This window comes from Oryctolagus cuniculus, chromosome 15, assembly GCF_051225735.1.
Source record: "Oryctolagus cuniculus isolate XC-2025 breed Fujian yellow rabbit chromosome 15, ASM5122573v1, whole genome shotgun sequence".
Lineage (NCBI taxonomy): Eukaryota > Metazoa > Chordata > Mammalia > Lagomorpha > Leporidae > Oryctolagus > Oryctolagus cuniculus.
Window position 1 is genome coordinate 35,221,179 of NC_142881.1, and position 18,001 is coordinate 35,239,179.

General features: G+C 38.9%; 1 protein-coding gene across 2 annotated transcripts in view; it reads right to left on the minus strand.

The window, feature by feature from the left end:
* Positions 1–549: 549 nt before the first annotated feature.
* LOC108175379 (cytochrome P450 2C5) overlaps positions 550–18,001 on the minus strand; it is a 46,421-nt gene continuing 28,969 nt past the window's right edge. The window contains exons 1-2 of one of the 2 annotated variants that reach the window (XR_016222097.1): positions 9,972–10,294; positions 550–6,158 (exon numbers count right to left, since the gene is read on the minus strand). The gene's annotated coding sequence lies outside the window, so the exon portion shown is untranslated. Of the gene's footprint in view, positions 6,159–9,971; positions 10,295–18,001 lie in introns of those variants that run through there. The other variant, XR_016222096.1, reaches the window with a different exon arrangement.

The following is an 18,001-nucleotide window of genomic DNA, read 5'->3' on the forward strand; positions in this document are numbered from 1 at the left end:
GGATCCCTGTGAGCTGGGAAGCACAGGCTTTATACCACTCTTGCTAATATGATTCTCTGACGTGTCAAGCAACGGTGCACTTTATCCTCTCTTCTGAGTGGACTTTGCCTCCATGACATAGATGAAAACAAGATACTCTTTAGTCGCATCATGTTCTTTCCTGTGCCCACTTGGGAAATTGCAATTTCATTGTACTGGGTTGTGCTCATGTATTGGTAGTTGAAAAAAAAAATCAAAGCAGGTTGTTTCAATATGCAACCCTGATAGAGAGTTAATTATGACACAACAAAATTACTCTAAATTCTATTTTTGTGAATAATGACCACTTCTGCAGTTACGACTGAAAGAAATCACAATATGCTATGACGTGTATATCCATGTTTTGTATATGCATATAAAATATATGTCATTGTGTCTTGAAGGTATGTTAAAAATTAAGATACTATGTACTCAAATGTTAGTTATTCAAATATTTAATATACTCTAATAGTATTCTAGATAACTAAACATTAGAAATAATCTAAACCATCAATATTGAAAGGCCAGAAATAACCAAATCACTAACTAAACAAATTGCCATTGTTTTCATCATTAAATTTTAAAAGAAAACCACTAGAATTCAGAGAATATTAATTCTTACTTTTCAAAAAAAGAAGCGGTGACTCCTAGAAACAGAAAACATGGCCAGGGTTACAGAGCTCAAAAGGTACAGGAAGGAATGTGTGGGGGCTCCATGGCCCCCACGGGAATGTGGGTGTTGTGTTTAATTCTGGTTTTGGAGAGTTTTTAAAATATATTTTAATATAGCTTTTAAAGCATGTTTTTTCTTTATTTGGAAAGAAGAGAGAGAGAGAAGAGACAGAGTATACAGAGTGAGAGATCAATTTCCTGTTTCTTGGTTCACTCCCCCAAATTCCCACAACAGCAAAGGCTGAGACAGGTCAAATCAGAAACCCAGAAGTCAATCCAGGTTTACCCCATGGGTGCAAGGGCCCCAGGAGCTGAGAAATCACATGCTGACCCCAGGTATAGCACTAGCATAAACCAGCTCAAACAGTGAAGCCAGGAATCGAACCCAAGCTTCTGGCATTGAGTGCCTGTGTCAAAAGCAGCAGCTGAATGAATACGCCACATTGTCTATTCTGGGGGATTTGTATGAGATCTTCTGATGCCCATCTTGTGTACTATGTCCTACACACAGGCAGCCTCCAGAACAACTTCAACAAATAAAGGAAACATAAATATTATTAACTCTCAATAAACAACACACTATGTTCATAATAAAGCAGACATCGCACCCAATAGGAGGTCCTTTAATTGACTCCAAGGATAAAGAAATCACATGTGCTCACATGAGCAGAAAAAGACAGGATTCTTCACTTTAAATCACTGTTGAGGAAAGCTTGGTTGGTACAACCAAGAGAAGAGACAATCTCAGAGAATTGCTGGAAACTATTGGGAAACTAAAACTACCCTCACCTCCAGTTCAACTCTAGCCAAGGATGATTCTGTTGGTTTGGGTCTGTCATGTTCTGAAATGAAAAGTGAAATAATGCAGCAATTCAGGGAAATAATAAAAAGAATGCTCTTGCACATGTAATAGAGGAGAAGAGGAAGGGAAATCATTCAGTGGACCCACAGCTCAAAGAACAACAACTTGTTGACCTGAGCAGGAGGTGACACTGTGTTCATGAGAATCTAAATCTCACTGAAACATAAACGTTACTAGATCACCAACGACTATGCTTATACAAAGGCATGTTTTACATATCATCAGATGTTTCTGTAAATTGGCTAGTGCTATTATTTCTAAACTTACTCGCAAAAATAAAGTTTTGTCTTGAAACACCTTAGAGAATGTTTTGTTGGTCATGAATAGAGAGATTCTGACAATTAACAAGGAGTTTCACACCCTACACATTATTTGGATTCTGTCAACTTTGCCTAAAAAAGGTAAAATCATTCCATTTGAGGGATGAGGAAACTTGGCCTGGAGATTCAGTCCCAAGATCAAAGACACACAAACTGCTGATGTTAGACTTCTGAACTGATTCCATGTGTTCCATGTGTTGCTCTGTTCTTTGAAAAAGGCATTCAGTTCAACTGGGTTCACCAACATTTTCAGAATGTGCTTTGATTCACTATTGCGTGATTCACTCTAACCTGTGGCTTTCATAATCAACATGAATTTAGTGAATGATTACCACAATAATTGATCAAAATCAGGTTCAATACAGTTTAGAACTTGAACAGTTCCACTTCTTGATTCATGCAACATTCAGGAGAAAGAGAAGAAATTTTCTGCCTAATTCACATAGTTCTAAACTCTTAACAGAACATCACCAATTATTTTGTGTTCTCTGACCTCTGTCACTCTCTGTACAGCAATCACATTACTCCTTGAAGATAAGTGACCCTGCTCTTCTTCTCCTCCTTTCCCATGAGTTGACATCTTGCCTGGACTGTTTATATGCACATAGTGTTTATAAAAATCATGGATAATCTTTTTTGAAAAGGAGAGAGATGGACTGGGAAAGAAAGATGAGACAGAGCGACCACCCATCTGCGGGTTACTCCTCTAATGTCCATAGTATCTGGTGATGTGTTTGACTAAAATTGAGAGCCAGGAACTCGACACAAGTCAACCATGTAGGTAGCATGGCCCCAGGAATGTGAGTCAAGCCTGCATCCTCTCAGTGTGTGCATTCTCAGGACGATGGAATGGAGAGCAGCACTGAGACTGAAACTCAGGCCCTGCTGGGGAATGCAGGAGTCCCAAATGGCACATTAAGTGCTACACCAAACACTAGTCCCACGATCATATAAAATCCAAAGATAAAATGATCTCTGGGATCAACTATTCCAAATTTATTTATTTATTTGTTTGTTTTTGACAGGCAGAGTGGAGAGACAGAGAGAGAAAGGTCTTCCTTTGCCGTTGGTTCACCCCCCAATGGCCGCCGCTGCTGGCACACTGCGGCCGGCGCATCGCGCTGATCCGAAGGCAGGAGCCATGTACTTCTCCTGGTCTCCCATGGGGTGCAGGGCCCAAGCACCTGGGCCATCCTCCACTGCACTCCCTGGCCACAGCAGAGAGATGGTCTGGAAGAGGGGCAACCGGGACAGAATCTGGCGCCCCGACCGGGACTAGAACCTGGGGTTCCGGCGCTGCTAGGCAGAGGATTAGCCTGTTGAGGCATGGCGCCGGCCCCAAATTTATTTTAATGTTCAGAAATGAGCAATTCTTACCTCAGTGATATATAGTGTCATCAGTACATCAGTAAAAGTGATTGTCTTAGAATCCCAGTGTTCCAGACTGGTGCTGTGGCATAATGCGTAAAGCCACCACCTGCAGTTCAGCATCGTCATTGGCTCCAAATCAAGTCCCAGATGCTCCATTCTGTGAGTCTGCTGTGTGGATTGCTTCCCATGTTGGAATATTCACTCCTTTTTAATTCCATTTGTATTACCAAAAACTTAATCCAATCTATATGATCAGTTTAACACTTAATCCTATCCAAATGCTGACTTTAACACTTAAAATGCTATTTTTACCACTGAGCTTAAAGGGATTTGGTATCCCATGGTAAGTTTGTAAACTGTACCGTTAGATGTAAATTTTTGCAAATATATGCAGAACTATACAATTTTACAGTTGCAAACTATACATTTCACAGGTACAACAGTTAATATTCCCACAATGCTGACCCATCCACCCATACTCCCACCCTTCTTCCTCCTCTTATTTAAAAAAAAAAAAAAAACTTTTATTTAGTAAATCTAAATTTCTTAAGTACAGATTATGGATTACAATGGCTTTTTCCCCCTTATAACTTCCCTCCCACCTGCAAACCTCCCATGTCTCGCTCCCTCTCCCATTCCATTTACATCAAGATTCATTTTCAATTCTCTTTATATGCAGATCAAATTAGTATATATTAATATTTCATCAGTTTGCACCCACACAGAGCATAAAGTGTAAAATATTGTTTCAGTACTAGTTATAGTGTTAATTCACATTGAACAACACATTAAGGCCAGAGATCCTACATGAGGAGTACGTAAACAGTGACTCCTGTTGTTGACTTAACAATTTGACACTCTTGTTTATGGTGTCAGTAATCTCCCTAGGCTCTCCTCCTCTTTTTCTAACTCAAACTCTTGATTTTACTAATATCATTTTCAATTTACACTATACAAATATGATTAACTCTATGTTGAATAAAGTGTTCAACAAAATACTATGAAGGAGAACAAAAAACTGCTCCTCAACGGTCAAAACAAGGACTGTTCAAAGTCATTGATTCCCAGCACTTATTTTAATATAAGGAATACTAATTTCCTGCATTTCATACACACAAATTTACGAACATGGTGATTCCTCCACACTACCATCCTTGACCACACAATTCATATTTTAATATCATAACCTCCTGTATTCCTCACTTCCAGGTTTCCTAGTACCCTGGCCAGTGATCAGCACTGCCTCCTTGCAGTCCACCTTCTACCCTGGCTACTTTTTGCTCAGGAGACTTGCCCCACAGCACCCAAGAACCTGAGGCCGCTGCTCCAGTTCACTCACTTCCACCTCCAATAGACTCATGGCCAAGTACAGGGAACTCGATGTGACTGGAGCCAAACAGTACACTGGAGTGTGTCTGGTCAAGGTTTCTAAAAATTTTTCACCGCAATGGACTTAAGTACCTGAAAGAGATGAAGCTGAGAAACTGCGGATTTCCAAGAATCAAGGAAGAACTGTGGCGTCCTTTACTTTGGATGAAGATCTTTCAAATATTCATTATTCTGGTGAGAAACCCCTTTCAGTCAGTGCCCCTCAAGATCATCCATCTACCTTCCAAACTGCTGGATGGTAAACAGTGTTTACCGAGAGCTCACTGGAGAGGTTGTCTCTGGAAGAAGCTGGAATAAAGCGCTGAGTGCCAACATGCTGCCAATGAGAATTACATGAGATTGAAGAGATGGCAAGCAGAGGAATCTCCCAAAGCAGTAAGAACATCCCAACAACTGGGTTGATCTTTTACTTTGGAATGTCTAACTGCGCACTCGGCTCTGTGCCCTTCCCTGGGTGGTCAACATTCTCTACATCTCTTGCTTCCACATTTCCTGCATTCTGTTCCCCCAAGGGAGCTTCTAGGTCTTTGAATTTGAGCCACTGTCCTGCAGAGAAGTGGTCTGATTCTGCACACTAGTCCCACAGCTCGCTGTGGAAATCCTGAGCTTTTCATCAGTTGCCCTTAGTAGTTTCTATTGTGTTTTGACTTCTGTGTTTTACTGGAAGTGGTTTCATATCCAGAGCCCTGATCTTTCTTGCAGAAGATGAAATAAATTGTTGTTTTCTGAATAGTGAGAATTTTTCCCAGGATTTTTTGCTACCTTGCATATAACCCGATGTATCAGGGGTGTGGACCTGTCCATGTAAGCAGACACTTCTGAATATTCATTTTCTTGTAAACTTGAACAAAACGGATTGTGAATTTCAATTATGTTGCAGCTAATGTTGATAAGCTAATGCCAGGTTTTTGTCTTGCTGTGATGACCACTCTAAAACATGCTGTCTTAATTCAGAGAGAAGTGAATACTTGAATCATGACAGCACACTCAACTTCAACCATGGACATGGTTGAAGCAGTGAGAAATGCTCCCTTATCACCAGTGAATCTGCACTGAATGTCTTCAGCATTTGCTGCCCTTCCCACAAGTGCAGATCCTCAACAGAATGAAGTCCATGCATCATGTCCCTGTCTGGTGCAGAGACCCATGTGACACAATGGCTAGTTGCATCACACCACACCATGGAGGTTACTGAGCTGAGCCCCACCTGTAAGCAACCTGCACCAACCGTGAGGGCTGATCATGCATCATGGATTGAAGTGGAGGAAACGAAATAAAATGATTAATCATTATAGGAGTTAATGGATAGACAATGCCTCTGAAGAGAGGGAGTTGCAGACAACAGCACAGAGGCAGAGAGTTTATTCTCTTTCAAATAGGAATGAAGCATAGCTGGTATGAAGGTGGCACAGAAACAAATCCATTGACAGCTGCAGTGATGTCCAGGTCCTTTGGCTCAACCGGAGATTGCAGTTCAAAGTTCTGCAAAATGGAGGCCAGGCCTTCTCCCACACAGATCCGTTTTCCTGAAAATAACAAACAGAGAGAGGTGTTAGTAAACTGGCACAGGTGCAGTCTCTTATCTGTGGCGCGATCTACATTCTATGCCCCGGTACTCGCCGCCATTACTGACATTCTATGCCCCGGTACCGGCCACCATTACTGAAATCCAGGTAGACACATGGCCCAAACTACCTGTGCCAAGCTCCACCCCCAACTTAATGGGATTAGCTAATTCCTACCTCACTGCCCACCCCCTGGAAAAACTATATTAGACCTCCATCCCAGACATGCATTCTCTTTTTCCTTCGCTGCCCCTTCACTCCGGTTTGTAGGATGTTCCCCAATAAACCCTTTCCCTTACTCTGGTGTCCGGTGTGTTTTGTGATGGCTAACATTAATATATAACAGAGGGCAATCACTTGCAGTCTTAACTCTGAATGTAACAAACACTGTGTTAGTAACTGGTACAAAGAAAATAGACGGTAATTGATGGATGCGTGGATGTGTGGATGGATGCATGGATGGAAGTTTGGAAAGGTTTGTATAGACAAATGTATAAGGTCTGGCACACTTCTCTCTCCTCTTAGCCCTAGCCATGCACATTTTTCAGCAACTTTGATGCACAATCAAATTTCAGGTTTTGCATTCTACTGTTTTTTCTGACCGCATAAGAACAGTTTTCTGATCCTTTCATTCATTATGTCCTTAATACTGTGCTTCATTTCTCTTCCGTCCATTACGTCTATTTCTTTTGGGGCAGATGAAATGTCATCTTTACTATCAGAATGTTGGGTACTCCACACCATGCCTCACAATTGGATATGAGAGAGCAAGAACCAGGTATCTTTTCTCCATACTTCCTCCCTACCCCCTGCAGAGTATGCATCCCTCTCATACAGCACTAAAAACAATGGAAACTGATTATCTTTACTCAACTAGTCACTAATTTGGGTGAGGTCTTTGAGTACTGTTCTGTGCTTGCTTATACTTATATCTCCAGACAAGACTCCGCAGGGTGAGAGACACCACATAGAAGAATTTCAATGAAGTTGTGGAGTTGAACATCTTTATCATGGTGTGTGACAGAAAGTTTTCTCAATTTTACCTTCTAGGAAGATATCTTAGGTACCCCGAGTATGCATCTAGAGGAAGAATTCAATCAACCTATAGTTTAGATTTCTCTGGGTGGAAGGAATGTGTCAACAACCCAGAGCCTCAGTAACCTGGTGAATAATGAGGATGTATTGTGAGTAGAGAAAGTTCATGGACATTGCGGGTTGTGCTCCTGATCGTGTACAAAAAGGAATTTACCAGTTCCCTAGACGGTAGCATGGTACCAAAAAGTTTTCTAGTTCCAAAACCAGAAAAAATACTGCAAAGAAAGAGAACTAGAGACCAAAATCCCAGATGAGCATTTAGCAAGAATTCTCAGATGAATACTAGCTATTCAAATCCAACAACATTTCAGAATCAGTATTCAATTGAACCAAGTGAGATTTAACCCTGGTATGCAGACAAGGTACACCATATGCAATTCAATAAGTGAGATTCATCATATTAACAATTGTGAAATAAAAACCATATGATTAACTCAATAGGTGCAGAGAAATCCTTTAATAATATAAAGCACCATTTCATGATCCAAACTTTAAGGAAAATGTGTATAGAAGGATCATTCCCATATAAATATATAGGACAAACCAACATCCAGCATCATATTGAATGTGAAAAAATTGGAAGCATATCCATTAAGATGTGGAACAAGACAAGGAGGTCCACTTTCACCATTGCTATTCAATACAGTTCCAAAAATTTTGTCAGAGCTATTGTGCAATAAAGAAATCAAAGGGATACAAATTGGAAAGCAGGAAGTCAAAGTCTCCCTGTTTGCAGATGACATGATCCTTTATTTAAGGGAACCAAATGACTCCACCAAGGGACTATTGGAACTCATAAGAGAATCTGCAGGATATAAAATCAATACATAAATACATCAGTAATATTTGGATACAAAGACAATGCCATGGTTGAGAAAGAAATTGTAAGATTAGCTTCATTGAAAATAGCTACAAAAATTTAAATATCTTGAAATAATTTTTTGACAGGCAGAGTGGACAGTGAGAGAGAGAGACAGAGAGAAAGGTCTTTCTTTGCCGTTGGTTCACCCCCCAATGGCCACTGCAGCCGGCATTCCGCTGCCAGCACACCACGCTGATCCGATGGCAGGAGCCAGGTGCTTCTCCTGGTCTCCCATGGGGTGCAGGGCCCAAGCACTTGGGCCATCCTCCACTGCACTCCTGGGCCACAGCAGAGAGCTGGACAGGAAGAGGAGCGACCAGGACAGAATCCAGTGCCCCGACCGGGACTAGAACCCGGTGTGCCAGCGCCGCAGGCAGAGGATTAGCCTATAGAGCCATGGCGCCGGCCTTGAAATAAATTTAACCAAGGGTGTGAAAGATCTCTACAATGAAAATGTTAAAAAATTAAGTAAAAATAGAAAAAGACATAAAAAATGGAAAACTTCAATTTTCTTCTATTGTAAAGCATAATATCATAAATGTTGATACCACCCCAAACAATTTGAAAAATACCAAGGACATTCTTTTCAGATCTTGAAAAAATTGATGCTAAAATTCATATGGAAACATAAGGAATCCCTATGTTTATTTTACCTCAATTCATAGTAGATAAGCTTTAGACTGAACTCAGCTTTCCATCACCTAATGACTGGATAAAGAAACCGTGATTATATGCATATTGTTGAATATACTGTGCAATGCACATAAAAAGTGAATTCCTATCTTTAGCGATAGAAACCTTATGCTTAGTTAAATTAGCCAGTCCCAAAAAGACAAGGGAAAATGGAGGTCACCCAACTCAAATGCTTAGTAACTTCTGTATTATTGCCAGATTGTCTGAACTTGAGTTACCTTGTTTTTGATGTAAATGAATCATTTTTTAAGCCAGCATTAACTACATTTCCTTCTGTTTACACACAGCATAATCTTAATAAATAATTATATCAGTAAGTTAGGAGCACATCATGAAATTATTTCATGCCCAATATAGAGTTCACAATTTTCGTCTTATGACAAAACTTGATATGGAATCAACTGTACCTGCAAGTTCATTAAGAAGCTGAAAGTATGCAAAGCTGATATGGCAGCAAAACCTAGAATGATAAAAGGTTCCTCAAGAAATGATGAGGTCAGCACCACTGTGTCCAGAAGGGAAGCAACTGGCAAGATGGACGGGGGACACACACAGGAATAAATCGGGAGGTATAAGGTGAAGAGACGCTGTGGTCATGAAGATACATCTGAGACGTTCATTGTGCACACTGACCAAGGACAGAATAGGAGTAGTGCTGATGCCAGAACTAATGGACTAATTGTATGGGGTTCTCACCCACTGTATGTGAGGAGAGAATAAGCCATTGAAAAGGACATGCGCGTTTGGAAAGGACTGAAAAGATTGCGTGACAGAGAACCGATCAGAAGGAGAAATTTTTAAATATTGAGGACAAGAGATCATTTATATTTATAGTTTTAGTTTTCTAACCAGTCCCTAAGTAGGCATTATATTAATGAAGTTTTTATAATATCGAAATGATCTGTGCATATCAGTGTTATATAATCAACACTCTGAAAATAAACTAAATCCTCTCAGCACATACATTTGCTACACAAAGACACACAAAAAAGATAGCAAAGTGGTAGACTTTCCATAAAATAGAGCAGTGATACTGCTATGATGGCAATTCTGGAGCAATGTCACAAGCATGCTAGATCAGGAAGTTCAGGAATCAGTCCCTACAGGAAAAGAAAATCACTGACCTTGAAACATCTGTCTGGGGAAAGTATTTCAGGACTCTGGGTTCTCATCAGACAGTTGCAGCATTCAGGCTAGTGCTTGATGAAGAACTTGTCTCCTGTATTTCTGGGAATTTGGGCGTTTCTCGTATAAGTAGAGGCCAACATACGTCGTACCTCAGCTCTGTGGCAGGCAATTTTGGGGCCAGTGTCCTGTGCTGCTGTGTGGCTTTCTGGTCCCAGACTGGGAATGGGAAATATTTTCCTTTAAAAATAAGGAGTTGTGCCTTTTGGTTGCTGATGGGCTGGGCATTGTTTCAATCCCATGTGCTCCAACAACTTCTCCAGGGCACTAAGTGAGGAATTTAAAGAAGCGCAATGACTTTAACATTTTTTTCTATTTTTACTGGACCCGATTTTAACAAAATCTGTCACACACTGACCCGTAGCAGAGAAAACAGAACAAGATCCAAGTGACCACATGACAGGAAATATAACCTTTGGTAACATAATTTAATATTTTCTAAATAAATATGTAGTTGCAGGCTTTGTCAAGGAAAAATAACAATTTATGTGATGCAGAAAATTCTCATTTCCAGAATTGACATATTATGTCCATTTCTCAACTAAAATTACATGGTATACAAAGAAGCAAGAAATATGACCCATTAAGAATTTAAAAATTATTTTACAGGGACAGCACTGTAGCACAGTGGGCAAAGCCACCACCTGCACTGCTGGTATACCTTTTGGGCGCCAGTTCGAGTCCTGACTACTCCTCTTCTGATCCAGCTCTCTGCTATGGCCTGGGAAAGCAGTAGAAGATGGTCCAAGTCCTTGAGCCTCTGCACCCACTTGGGAGACCTGGAGAAAGCTCCGGGATCCCAGCTTCGGTTTGGTATAGCTCCGGCCATTGCGGTCTTCTAGGGAGTGAACCAGTGGCTGGAAGACCTTTCTCTCTCTCTCTCTCTCTCTCTCTCTCTCTGCCTCTCTGTAACTCTGCGTTTCAACTAAATAGATAAATCTTTAAAAAAAAAATGATTTTACAGAAGTAATTTCTGAGGAAACAAAGTCATTGGTCACATGATAAAATCTTAAAGTTCAATTTCTAAAATGTTCAAGAGCTGAAGAAAATTATATACAAAGAATGAAATACAGTTACAAGAATATGTGTGAAAAAGTAGAATATAACACTAAAGAAAAAGAAAATAAAGAAGGAAAAACAAAGAGAAACTCAGAATTTGAAGATATACTAAGAGATAAGTATTCATGTTATGAGTAACTATGTGCAGCTGGCACTGTGGGGTAGCAGGGAAAGTCACCTCCTGCAGTGCCAGCATCCCATATAGACACCGCTTCAAGTCCCATCTTCTCCACTCCCAGTCCAGCTCCTGCTAATGCTCCTGGAAAAGTAGTGGGAGATTGCCCAAGTGCTTGGGCTCCTGTCAACTTGTGGGAAAACTGGTAGAAGCTCCTGGCTCCTGGCTTTGGATTGGCATAGCTCTGGATATTGCAGACATTTGGGGAGTGAATCAGTGGATGGAAGATCTCTCTCATAATGTCTGTAACTCTGCCTTTCAAATAAATAAATAAATATTTAAAGAAAATAATTAAAAAAGAGTAAATATATAGGTAATGGTAAAAAGAATATTTTTATGTTTTTAATGTAAGTGTTTTTAAATAAAAATCTTATAGCAGAATTATAAATATATGTTACTGGATATAACATAAAAAGATACAGTGTGTAATAACAACATTATGCCAATTAGGAAAAGCCAGTCCCAGAAGGAGAAACATTTTGTGTTTCCAGTTATAGGTACCTAGAATAGCTAATACCAGGAAACAGCATGTAGAATGGTGGTTGACAGGGATTGGAGAGCAAGAAATTATTATTTAATGGATATTAAGTTTCTATTTTGTAGAATGAAATAATTCTGGTATGGATGGTGGTGATAGTTACAAAACAAAGTGAATGTGCTCAATGCGACCAAATGTTGTTCCTCTTAAATAATTAGTTTAACAACTTTTCTGTTATGCGCATTTTGCCACACTTTAAACTTCTTTATGTATTACACATCCTAATCAAATATAATTTATCCAAGAAATTCAGGGGTGGTTAAAAGAAAAGCGATTAGTGCAGGATAACCCATTTTTAGAATGTGGAAAAAAATCATCTCAACAGATTTTTAAAAAGCATTAGCAGTAAGAGTTTGAGTTGCCAGAATAGGAAGGGAGCTTACTGCTCTATAGGGAAAGATAGTTTAAAAAAATTGAAGATACTGCATTCCAAGGGGAAAGTTAGGGAGAAAACTGTGGTGGAAATTCTGCAGACAGTAGAGGGACCCTTAGATCTATGCAGAGGGCACAGACACACAGCATGAACATGGACACAACACAGGAACTCAGCGGCTGGGCGCCTAAGAGAAAACAGCTATGGAAAGTGAGGTGAGATCATACTGTAGCAGCCCATGCTACTGACAATATAGCTGGGGGGAGTACCTACCATGAGTCTGGCCTGGAGCCCTGTGGGGGACTCAATACTTGCTAACATAGTGGGCAAAAAAGGAACATTTCTCCCTCCCATAACTTCCACAACAGCACTTGGCAACTGAGTGACAGAGGATGGATGCCATTTTGGATACAGGTAACAGCTGCACCAGCTTTTGTGTGCACAGCAACTAGTTGAGACGAGACAGATGCCAACTGTGAATTGGAGAGGGAGGAGGATGAGGAATGGGAGAGTGGGTGGGAGGGCTGGTATGGTGGGAAGAATCACTATATTCCTAATGTTGTATGTATGAAATGCATGAAGTCTGTATTCTTTAAATAAAATGTTTCTTTGGGGAAGTAAATAATCAATCAAACAATAAATCTTTAAAATAAATAATTAAATAAATAAATAGAAACAACAAAGAGATCTATAGACCAATATCTCTGATGAACACAGACACAAAAATCCTTAACAAAATATTAGCTAATCAGATCCAAGAACACAGCATAAAAATCATTCACCTGGACCAAGTGGCACTTATCCCTGGCATACAGAGATGACTTAACATTCACAAATCAACCAATGTGATGTATTACATTAACAAAAAAACTAAGATTATCATTACAATAAATGCAGAGAAAGCGTTTGATAAATTATGACATCCTTTCACGATGAAACACCCTTTCATGAAGAAAACCTTAAGGAAATTGGGTATAGAAGAAACATTCTTAAGCATAATCAAGGCAATCTATGATAAATCCACAGTCAGATTCTTATTGAGAGGTAAAAAATTACAAGCATCTCCAATAAGATCTGAAATGAGGCAAGGATGTCTACTATCACCATTGCTATTAAATATAGCACTGGAAGTTTTAGTCAAAGCCATTAGAAAAGAAAAAGAAATCAAAGTGACACAAATTGGAAATGAGGACGTCAAACTACCCTATTTGCAGATGACATGATTCTATATATAGGGGATCCAAAATACTCCACTAAGAGACTATAGAGACTTATAAAAAAAAGACTATGGCAAAGTTGGCAGACACAAAATCAGCACACAAATATCAATGCCTTTGTATACACAGAAAATTTGATAGCTGAGAAAGAACTTCTAAGATCAATTCCATTCACAATAGCTACCAAAAATAAATAGCTTGGAACACATTTGACAAAGGATGCCAAAGACCAATACAATGAATATTACAAAACAATAAAGAAAAAATTAGGAGAAGATACAAAAAAAATGGGAAAATCTTCCATGTTTATGGATTAGAAGAATCAATATCATCAAAATGTCCATACTACCAAAAACAATTTATGGATTCAATCTGATCCCAAACAAAATACCAAGGACATTCTTCTCTGATCTTGGAAAAGTAATTCTACAATTCATATGGAATCACAAGAGACCACAATAGATAAAGCAATCTTACACAACAAAAACAAAACAGGTGGCATCACAATACCAGATTTTAAATCACACTGCACAACTACACAGTAATTATCATCAAAATAGGCTAGTACTGACAAAAAAAAAAATATAGACCAATGGAACAGAACAAACTCCAGATATCAGTCCATGCTTCTACAACCAGCTAATCTTTGACAAAGGAGCTAAAACCAATCCCTGGAGCAAGGACATTCTCTTAAATAAAATGGTGCTGAGAAAATTGGATCTCCACATGCAGAAATATGAAATAAGACCATACCTTCTACTTTATACAAAAACCCACTCAAAATGAATCAAAGACCTAAATTTATGACCCCATAGCATCAAATTACTAAAGAACATTGGAGAAACTCTGCAAGTCATTGGCATAGGCAAAGACTTCTTGTAAAAGGCCCCAGAATCACAGGCAATCAAAGCCAAAATTGAAGTGGGATTACATCAAACTAAGAAGCTTTTGCACTGCAGAAGAAACACTCAACAAAGGGAAGAGGCAACCAACAGAATGGGAGAAATTATTTTCACTCTATGCAACTGATAAAGGCTTCACATCCAGAAACTATAAAGAGCTCCACAAATTCTACAACAACCAAACAAACAACCCAGTGAAGAAACGGGCAAAGGAATTGAACAGGCATTTTTCAAGAGAGGAAATTCAAATGGCCAACAGATACTTGAGCACATGCTCAGGAGCACTAGCCATCAGGGAAATGCAAATGAAAACCACAATAAGTTTTCACCTCACACCAGTTAGAATGGCTCTCATATAGAACTCAACAAAAAAAGAAAAATACTGATGAGGGTGTGGAGGAAAAGGCACCCTAAACCACTGTAGATGAGAATGTAAACTGGTGCAGCCACTTTGGAGAACAGTATGGGGATGCCTTAAAAATCTGATACAGATACTAGACTTGTTTATGTGCTCCCTTTGACTCTTAGTCCTTTCATTATGATCAATTGTGAACTGAAATTGATCACTTGGAGTAGTGAGATGGCATTGGCACATGCCACCTTGATGGGATTGAATTGGAATCCCCTGGTATGTTTCCAACTCTACCAATTGGGGCAAGTCAGCCCGAGCATGTCCCAAATTATACATCTCTTCCCTCTCTTATTCCCACTCTTATGTTTAACAGGGATCACATTTCGGTTAATTTTCAACACTTAAGAATAACTGTGTGATAATTACAGAATTAAACCAGTCATATTAAGTAGAACAGACAAAAAAAAAATACTATGAGGGATAATGTATTAAGTTGTCCATTAGCAGTCAGAGCTATGCTGATCAAGTCACCATTTCTCATAGTGTCCATTTCACTTCAGGAGGTTTCCTTTTTGGTGTTGAGTCAGTTGTCACCGATCAGGGAGAACATATGGTATTTGTCCCTTTGGGACTGGCTTACTTCACTCAGCATGATGTGTTCCAGATTCCTCCATTTTGTTGCAAATGACTGGATTTCGTTGTTTCTTACTGCGGTATAGTACTCTAAAGAATACATATCCCATAATTTCTTTATCCAGTCTACCGTTGATGGGCATTTAGGTTGGTTCCAGGTCTTGGCTATTGTGAATTGTGCTGCAATAAACATTAGGGTGCAGACCGCTTTTTTGTTTATCAATTTAAACTCCTTTGGGTAAATTCCAAGGAGTGGGATGGCTGGGTCGAATGGTAGGGTTATATTCAGGTTTCTGAGGAATCTCCAGACTGATTTCCATAGTGGCTTGACCAGTTTGCATTCCCACCAACACCAACCGATAGAATAAATAAAGGGGAGAGTGATCCAACATGGGAAGTGAGATACTCAGCAGACTCATAGAATGGTGGATGTCCTAAATAGCACTCTGGCCTCAGAATCAGCCCTAAAGGCACTCGGATCTGGCTGAAAAGCCCATGAGAGTATTTCAGGCATGGAAAGCCAAGACACTCTGGCAAAAAGATCTCTGTGAGTGAGATCCCAGTGGAAAGAACAGGTCTTCAAAGAGGGAGGTGCCTTTCTCTGAAGGGAGGAGAGAACCTCCACTTTGACTATGACCGTGTCTAAACAAGATAAGAGTCGGAGAACTCAAGGGGCTTCCATAGCCTTGGAAACTCATAACTGGTGCATAGGGAGATTACTGATGCCATAAACAGGAGTGTCAATTGGTAAAGTCAACAACAGGAGTCACTGTGCACTTACTCCTCATGTAGGATCTCGGTCCTTAACGTGCTGTACACTGAGGCTTAATGCTATAACGAGTACTCAAACAGTATATTTCACTTTGTGTTTCTATGGGGGTGCAAACGACTGAAATCTTTACTTAATGTACACTAAACTGATCTTCTGTAAAAAAAAAAAAAAAAAGAAAGAAATTTTCAATTCCCAACTTGACTCTCACTGGGATTAAACATGACAATAGGTCTGATCTGATTTCATCATCATTTTAAAAAAATCATCTATTATTTTTCACTTTATGTTTCTGTGTGGGAGCAAACTGTTGAAATACTTACTTAAGGTATACTAAGCTGATCTTCTGTATATTAAGATAATCGAAAATGAATCTTGATGTGAATGGAAGGGGAGAGGGAGTGGGAAAGGGGAGGGTTGTTGGTGGGAGGGACGATATGGGGGGGAAGCCATTGTAACCCATGAGTCGTACTTTGGAAATTTATATTCATTAAATAAAAGATAAAAAAAATAAATAAATAAATAAATAAAGAGAATTTAAAAAAAAAAAAAAAATCTGATACAGACCTACCATTAGACCCAGTCATTCCATTCCTAGGAATTTACCCAAACAAAAAGAAAGCAGCATATGAAAGAATTATATGTACCCCTTTGTTTATTTCAGCAAATTTCACAATAGCTTAGATATTGAATCAACCCAGATGTCCCTCAACTGAAGACTGGATAAAGAAATTATGATATATACACACTATGGAACATTACAGATCAGTTTTAAAAAAACAGTAATCCTGTCTTTTCTAACAAAATGGATGCAGCTGGAAACCGTTCTCCTTAGAGGAGTAAGTCTGTCCAGAAAATATAAATACTATATGTTCTCTCTGATCTGTGCCAACTAATAGCTTACTTAAAGATCTGTAGGCATGAAATTGACACTTTTAGATGTGATGGTTTTGAATAGCCCTTGTCTCAACCATTGAGGAGGTTTGTTTTTTCTTCATACTATGTGTTGAACTCTTAGCCTAGTGTAGGGTAATAAAGTTAACTGAAAATAGATGTTTGCAAAAAATAAGAATGGGAAGAGAAGGGGGAAGGGGAGGAAAAAGAAGTTAGGAGTGCAAGTGGGAGGAAGGATAGGTTGGGAGAAATCACTATGTTCCTAAATTTGTATATATGAAATGCCTTAATAAAATTTTGAAACAAAGAAATTTGAATAATGCAATGCTGTTCACAATAAAAAGGGACTCAGGAAATACAAATAAACTTCCTTATCATTATACAGAAGATTTTGAAAAATTACAAAACTGAATCTTATTACATTTTTAAAGCCTAAATCTTATTCTCTGAAATAAAAAGGAGGAAAATAATACAATCAATGTGTACTTTCACCACTGCTATTCAGCATAGCTGTAGAAGGTCTAGCCAGAGAAATTAGACATGAATAAAAATGTATTCAAATAGAAAAGAAGTGTTTCTATCTAAAGATGACATGAATAAATATTTTTTTCTTACAACCCACAAATAACAAAGAAAGGGGGTAATGGAGCTAGATAGGGAAAGAATTAAAAATGCAATTTGAAGTTAATATCAATTCAAAATAGACTGTTACAGATTTAGAATGTTAACAGTATTCCCATGGTAATTATAAAGAAAACAAATTACCATATGACCCAGAAATTTCACATTTAGGTATACCCTAGAAAAATGAAAGTGTGTCCATAAGGAATCCTACATGTAGATGTTCATAAAAGCATTATTTCCAAGAGCCAAAAGAAGAAATAACACAAACATCCATCAACAGAATGATAAACAAATTCTGGTATGTGTATGTGCAATGTGGAATGCCATCCAGCTACAAAAAAGGAATGAAGTAATGATACGCGCTACAGTGATCCTCTCAACAGTGTGCTAAAATAAAGGAGCCAGAAACAAATGGTCACATACATTCATTGCT